General features: G+C 42.3%; 1 pseudogene; it reads right to left on the bottom strand.

The window, feature by feature from the left end:
* Window positions 1–5,258: 5,258 nt before the first annotated feature.
* On the bottom strand, window positions 5,259–6,267 carry LOC103734687 (annotated as a pseudogene).
* Between the last annotated feature and the right edge of the window lie 816 nt (window positions 6,268–7,083).

The following is a 7,083-nucleotide window of genomic DNA, read 5'->3' as shown; positions in this document are numbered from 1 at the left end:
CTGTCCAGTGGCAGTGAGTGAGGTCCCGGAGTGACCGAATTTGATTGGAAAGGAGATGAAAAGAGAACTGGTGGAGAGTAGTGAGGGGGAAAGGGGAGAGAGAGAGAGGCAGAGAGAAGGAGAGAGAGCTGAAAGGAACGGGAGAGGGGATAGAGATAGAGGGTGGAAGTGTACCTTAATGCTGAATTAGTGGTGTTCGCAGAGGCCAGTAACGACAAGCGAGTCCGAAAGTTTTACGTGCGAGGTCCCTTGAAGTAAGAGCCAGGTTTTGGCACCATCTGATAGGTAGAGAATGGGCGGGAGCAAGCGGGTGGATAGAGGAAGGCACTGAGGCACAGATGGAATTCTCAACGGGATACAGATTTATTTCGCACTGGGCACCTTTCCCTTGGGGAAGGGAAAGATGTCAGCGGAGGGAAAGATGTCAGGGAAGGGAAGGGAAGGGAAGGGAAGGATGTCAGGGAAGGGTGTCTGGGAAGGGAAAGATGTCTGCTTACGGGTTGTGAGCTGGGACTTTACATATGGGGGCTTTAGGGTGTGGAATCAGGGAGGGGGAAGCAGGTAGGATTAGGGTGTGGAAGTGTTTTCTTTTTCCTCTTAAGAGGAACTCTGCTTATCTTATCTTTGGAGGTCAGAGGAAAGGCAGGCTGCTTCTCAGCAGAGTTTGTAGGTCCCTGTTGGGGAGGGAGGGGGGAGCTGCTATTTGGAACCCTAACATTAGGAATTTGGTCATAGCAACAATAAAAGTAAATAATGCATAAAGTTGGTATTGAGGCAGGGTCTGTGCTGTGATAAACTGACCTTGTGGTTGGCAAGTGTTGCAACTGGCTTCTGCAGGAATGTGGAAGAGCTTGGAACTTAAATGTAGGAACACCTTGGGCTGCTGTAAGCAGAGCTGAGTGGGCTATTCTGGTGGGAGTTTGGAAGACCAGGATGTTAAGAGAAAAAGGGAGAGTAGAAGCCTAACTCATGAGGTTTGTTGATGCAAATACACAGTTCTTACCTCCAAAGAAATAAGAGATAGCTCATTTAGATGCCAAATAAAGCATCAAGGCACAGGAACACAGACTTACATTATACTAAATATTATGTTCCAACATGCTAACAGTTCCATGGAGCATTTTTGTAGTAACAAAGTGAAGAAGGTCATCAATCAAGGCACTCTGAAAATATACCAGAAGAAGCACCAGGTAAGTAGGTTAGAGTAGCATGCAGAAATCTCTCATGGATAGATTTCACATGTTTTCTTATGTCATTTTCAGTCTTTAGGGTGGTGAAAGCTGGGGATCTCTCTGTACATTATAGAAGGAATTATTTAATAGTCACAAAGATGTTAGGTCACCCCAGAGTTAGTCAATAAAAAGCTATTAGGGGACTGAAAATAGCTCAAGATAATGTGGCTCTGGATACTCAACATTTTACCTCTTAATAATCACAGAAGCTCTAACTGGTCAATTAGGCTTGTAGAATCTTTATATAGGTGTAGCCTTTTCTGGAAACTTCAGTCCTGTGAAGTTAACTGAGGCTGAATTCAAAAGTAATGAACCAATTTGTTTGGCAGAGAAAATCAAGACAGATTAGATTCAGGCTGTGTGTCATGGTTACTTATTCTGTTTTCTACATCAGAAAGGGGGGGTAGACAGAGGAAGGGAGGGAGGTAGAGAGAGAGAGAAGTAAATAGAGCACAAAGATATGAAAATGTGCAGTTTGTCAAAGAAAGCAGCTGTAGTTAGTAAGAGATTAGCATCCTTAAAGAGACATCACATGCACTGCACTGGGCCATTATAAAGGTGCCCTGAGGGCAAAACTCCACACCTCTCAGGCTTCAGTTTGTGAAAGCAAATTCATTTGAAAGGAGGAACCCTGGGCTGAGAATGCTGCTGAAGGGTGCCCTGCCTAACTAAACAACTGCCTAGGGCTGGGGAGATGGCCAAGTGGGTAATGCACTTGCTGTGAAAGAGTAAAGACTAGAATTTGGATACCCAGCACCCACATAAATGCCATGTGTAATTTCAGGGCACAGCTTGTGAAGACAGGGGATTCCGCCCACCCCCCCCCACCCAGAAAGCTCGGTAGCTGGACTAGCCAAATCAGCAAGATTCAAGTGAACAAGCCTGCCTCAACATGAAGGTGGTGAGCAACTGGGGAAGACATCCAACAAGAAGCTTCTGCCTCCACATGCACACACACATACACACATGCATGCACATAAATTAGCACATATTTGTGCATACACACATATAAACACACATGATACTCACAGAGTACACACACAAAATAATTGACTGCCCCCATGGCTTCCCTGCTGTGATGGTCTGCATCCCCTCCATCTGTGAGCCAACATAAACCCTCCACTCCTTAAGTTGCTTCTTGTCAGGTATTTGGGAGTCATAGCAAAAGGAAGAGTTATTAACACAGCCATTTACACAGGTAAATCCATAGAGTGAGAACACAGTTGGCAGCCCAGGACATTGGTGATGATGAAATGATGACATGTATACCTTGAACTAGTAGAGCTGATGATTGTGCAATATGGCAAGTGCAGTAAACAACACTGAATTGCTCTTCACAATAGCTGATTTACGTCTTGTGACTTTCACTTCAGTTTGTGTGTGTGCTATATGTGTGGTATATATTCCTGTATGTAAGGATGTGTGCATACAGAGGACAGAGGGGGACACTGACTGTCCTGTTCTATCACTCTCTGCCTTATTCCCAAGAGATAAAGTCTTCCACTGAACTTGGAACTTGCGATTTAGGCTAGATTAGGGCCTGCAAAGCCTAGCAATTCTCCTGCCTCCACCGCACCGTCCACTCCCCTGAGGTTAGAGATGCATACAGTCATTCACAGCTTTTTAACATGTGTCCTGGGGATTAACCTTAGGTTCTCATATTATGTAGCAAGAGCTCTTCCCCACCAAGCCAGTCCTCACTTAAATTGTTTTTAAAACAAGTTATTTTGATTTTCCAAACTGTGGGCTTCTTTCACAGAGTTACTAACTTTCTAACTTCAAAGATTTTTTTTTAAAGAAGTTATGATATCTTGGGGGTTGGAGAGATGACTCAGAGGTTAAAAACACTGACTGCTCTTGCAGAAGACCTGGGCTCAAATCCCAGCACGCACATGGCAGCTAACAACTGTCCGTAACTCCAATCCCAGGGGATCTGACAGCCTCTTCTGTCTTCCGTGGGCATTGCATGACACGGATGCACTTACCTACATGCAGGTATAACACTCATACACATAAAATAAAAATAATAAAATATTTTTTAAAAGAAGTTGTGATATTTTATCACATTTTAAAAATTAGACCTAGAATCTGCTGCCCCTCCCACTGATGCAGGATTAGGCTTCTCTGTCCTTTAGTAGGACCCAGACCTATGCACACTGCCTGAGTGCTTGAACCTAGCCTCCACCTAGCAAGCCTGCTGACTACTAGGGGCCCAGACCTTAAGAGGAAGCCTGAGAGTATCTGATTGGTGCATGAATTGGGCCTCTGCAGGAACTTCTGAGTAACTGGACTAGAGACATCTGGTCCCTATAACATAAAATTAAAAGAGAGACCCTGAACCCTAGACAAACCAGCTTTTCATACCCAATAAGAAAACAACCAATGAACATAAGTAGTACAAACAAAATCAGACTTCAACTCAACAAAGGCTTGAGTTTCATATCAGAATCATAAATAACAAAAGAAATCCACAAGCCAAAATCACAATGAAAAAAGTAACCATATGAAAAATCCAAATAATACATCCCCACCACACACCACCAATCCCATCTACAATGAGAACCCCCTAGAGATAACCCAGGACACAGAATTCAAAAGACCAATCATAAACATTATTAAAGAATTCACGGAATTTAGCCAGATATGGTGGCGCACGCCTTTAATCCCAGCACTTGGGAGGCAGAGGAAGGCAGATCTCTGTGAGTTTGAGCCGGGCCTGCTCTACGTAGCTAGTTCCAGGCCATCTGGGGCTACAGGGAGACCCTGTCTCAAAAAGAAAAACAGAAAAGAAAAAAAAAAAGAATTCAGTGAATTTAAATAACACAAATCAGAGAACTAAAAGAAGATAGGGATAAACTTCAGACAATTCACAAAAGGGATAGAAACATTGAAGAAAACTCAGGCTGAAATGAAAAAAGCAGCAAAAATTCAATAAGCCAATTTGAAATGACAGGAGAAAGCCTCAGCAATAGAATGAATAAAATGGGAAACAGAGTATCAACACTGGAGGATAAAGCTGAAGAATTGGACCACTCAAGCAAAGACTATGAAAAATGAATGGATCAAAGAAAAAAGAAAGAAATAAAAGTATTCTTGGAATTAAAAAGGATAACAACAAAACATTTTGGACAACTTAAAAGCAGTCCTAAAAGGGAAGATTACACCTGTAAGTGCCTGCATTGAAAAATAAGAAAGAGCACAAATAAATGACTTAACTCAAGACTCTAGAAAGGTAACAACACATGAAACCCAAACCCAGCAGACAAGAAGAAATAACAAAAATCAGGGCAGAAATTAATGAAATAAAAACAAAGAAAACAATATATAAAGAATCAATGACCCTAAGAAGTTGGGTGTTTTTTTTCCAAGAGAATCAAATCATTTATTGATTGCACATGATAATGGATGATACACAAGCTTCATTCCCATCTAATATTGCATCTGGTACCATGATTCAATTTAGATATTGTATAAGCTGTGCCAACAACCATTTTTTATAAACAAATAATTCTGTGATGTTGCTTGGGTGACCCTTGAATGGTGAAACTCATTAAGGTCACAATGGTAACTGTCACTTCAACTACACCAAGGGTTGTGAAGACAACAGCTTCTCCACCGATGCAATCATAAATAAATTTCAAATGGAGCCTGGCATCACCCTGAAGGAATTCTAACTTCACACTGTTGGAGAAGTATACCAAGATGGCTTCAGAGTAGACTAACTTTACACAGCACATCTTTTTTAAAAAAGACACATTTATTCAGCATCATGATCAGACTATTATATTTAACAATCAACAGCATGGGTAAAAAGTCTACATTAAACCCTTTGTTGGAATGCTTTACACTTTCCACAGAACAGAAACCAAAATAACCTATTATACAGCTAGTCACAAATACAGTCCTGGAGTTTTTTGCCCATACACATGAGTATTGTCTAAAACATGTTTTCTTTGTAGCAGCTAGGCCCTGCCACCACTGTGCTTGGCTGAGCTCACAAAGCTGCTGTCAACTGTAGCTTCCCTGTCACTTCGCTGGCTCTCCTCTCCTGCTAAGCATTGTTTCCTGATGGTAACTAGAACCTTCTCCCCTTCCATAGCTACCACTGCTGCTGGAACCACCATGGCGACATTGGTTTTGTGGTTTATCAAAGTATTGGCCTCCACCACCATAAGGGCCAGAGCTTCTGCCTCCAAATTTGCTGCCCTTCATAGGTCCAAAATTTGAAGATTGATTGTTGTAATTACCAAAATCATTGTAGCTTCCACCGCCTCCAAAGTTGCTTCCATCATTACCAAATCTGTTATAGCCATCCCCACTGCCGCCGTACCCACCACCATGGCTGCCACTAAAGCCACCATGACCACTGAAGTTTTCTCCACGATGAAAATTGTCATTACCACCAAAACCACCTCCGCTACCACCACCAAAGTCTCCAGAACCACTTTGACCTCTTTGGCTACATAAAGCATGAGCCATCTCTGCTTTGACAAGGCTTTTCTTACTTCACAGTTGTGACTATTCACAGTGTGGTATTTCTAAATGACAATCTTATCCACAGAATGATGGTCATCAAAGGTGACAGAAGCAAAGCCCCGCTTTTTTTCCACTGCCCCTGTCAGTTATGATTTCAATCACTTCACTTTTCCCATACTGTTCAAACTCATCTCGTAGGTGATGCTCTTCAGTGTCTTCTCTAATTCCACCAACAAGGATCTTTTTCACAGTTAAGTGAGCGCCTGGTCTTTGAGAGTCTTCTTGTGACATCACGCTCTTTGGTTCCACAATGCTTCCGTCCACTTTGTGTGGCCTTGTGATCACAGCTGCATCCACCTCCTCCCTCAGTGGCCTAAGAGACAAACCCAAAGCCCCTGGAACACTTGGTATCTGGATCTCTCATAATTGCTCAGTCGGTGATTCTTCCCCATTGCTCAAGATGGCTCCTGAGACTCTCATTGGTTGTTTCAAAGCTCAGCCCTCCATTGAAGAGCTTCCACAACTGCTTGTGCTCCTTAGGAGACCCTGACTTAGACATGACCACAGGAGACAAGAGCCTCAGCAATGTTTCCTTGGCCATGTCAACAGGGAAAAAGGAGTGAGTCAGCGAGGTATCCAAGAATTGGTTCTTTGTAAAGATAAACAAGATAGACCCTTCGTCCAGTTAATGAAAAGAAAGAAAGAGCAACTTCAACAAAATCAGAGATGAAAGGGGAAACATCACAACAGACACCAAAATGATCCAGAACATTATAAGGGAATACTTGATGGTGCATGCCTTAAATCCCAGCACTCGGGAGGCAGAGGCAGGCAGATCTCTATAAGTTCAAGGCCAGCCTGGTCTATATAGTGAGTTCCAGGATAGTTGGGGCTACAGGGAAACCCTGTCTCAAAAAGACCAAAAGAAAAGGAAGGGAACTACTTTAAAAACTTATATGCTATTAAATTTGAAAACCTAAAAATACTGGATGAAGATCTAAAATCATGGGAATCGCCAAAGCTAAACCACGAAGAGATCAACAGCTTAAAAAAGCCCATAACATATAAAGAAACTGAAACAGTAATCCAAAACCCCCCGACTGAAAAAAGCCCAGGCCCAGATGGATTCACAGCAGAATTATAGCAGACATTTGAAGTTCTACAACCAATACTACTTAAATTATTCAAAAAGAGAAACAGAGGGAGAGCTCCCAAACTCCTTCTATGAAGCCAGCATCACTCTAATACCAAAACCAAGTAAAGACACAGCCAAAAAAGAAAGCTATAGACCCATATCCTTAGTCAACATAGATGCAAAAATTCTCAACAAAATACTTGCAAACCACATACAGACACACATCAAAAAGATCATCCA

Source organism: Nannospalax galili, unplaced genomic scaffold (assembly GCF_000622305.1).
Source record: "Nannospalax galili isolate Female #2095 unplaced genomic scaffold, S.galili_v1.0 scaffold216, whole genome shotgun sequence".
Classification (NCBI taxonomy): domain Eukaryota; kingdom Metazoa; phylum Chordata; class Mammalia; order Rodentia; family Spalacidae; genus Nannospalax; species Nannospalax galili.
The sequence above is the reverse complement of the archived record's forward strand: the minus strand, read 5'-3'. Positions and strand labels throughout refer to the sequence as shown.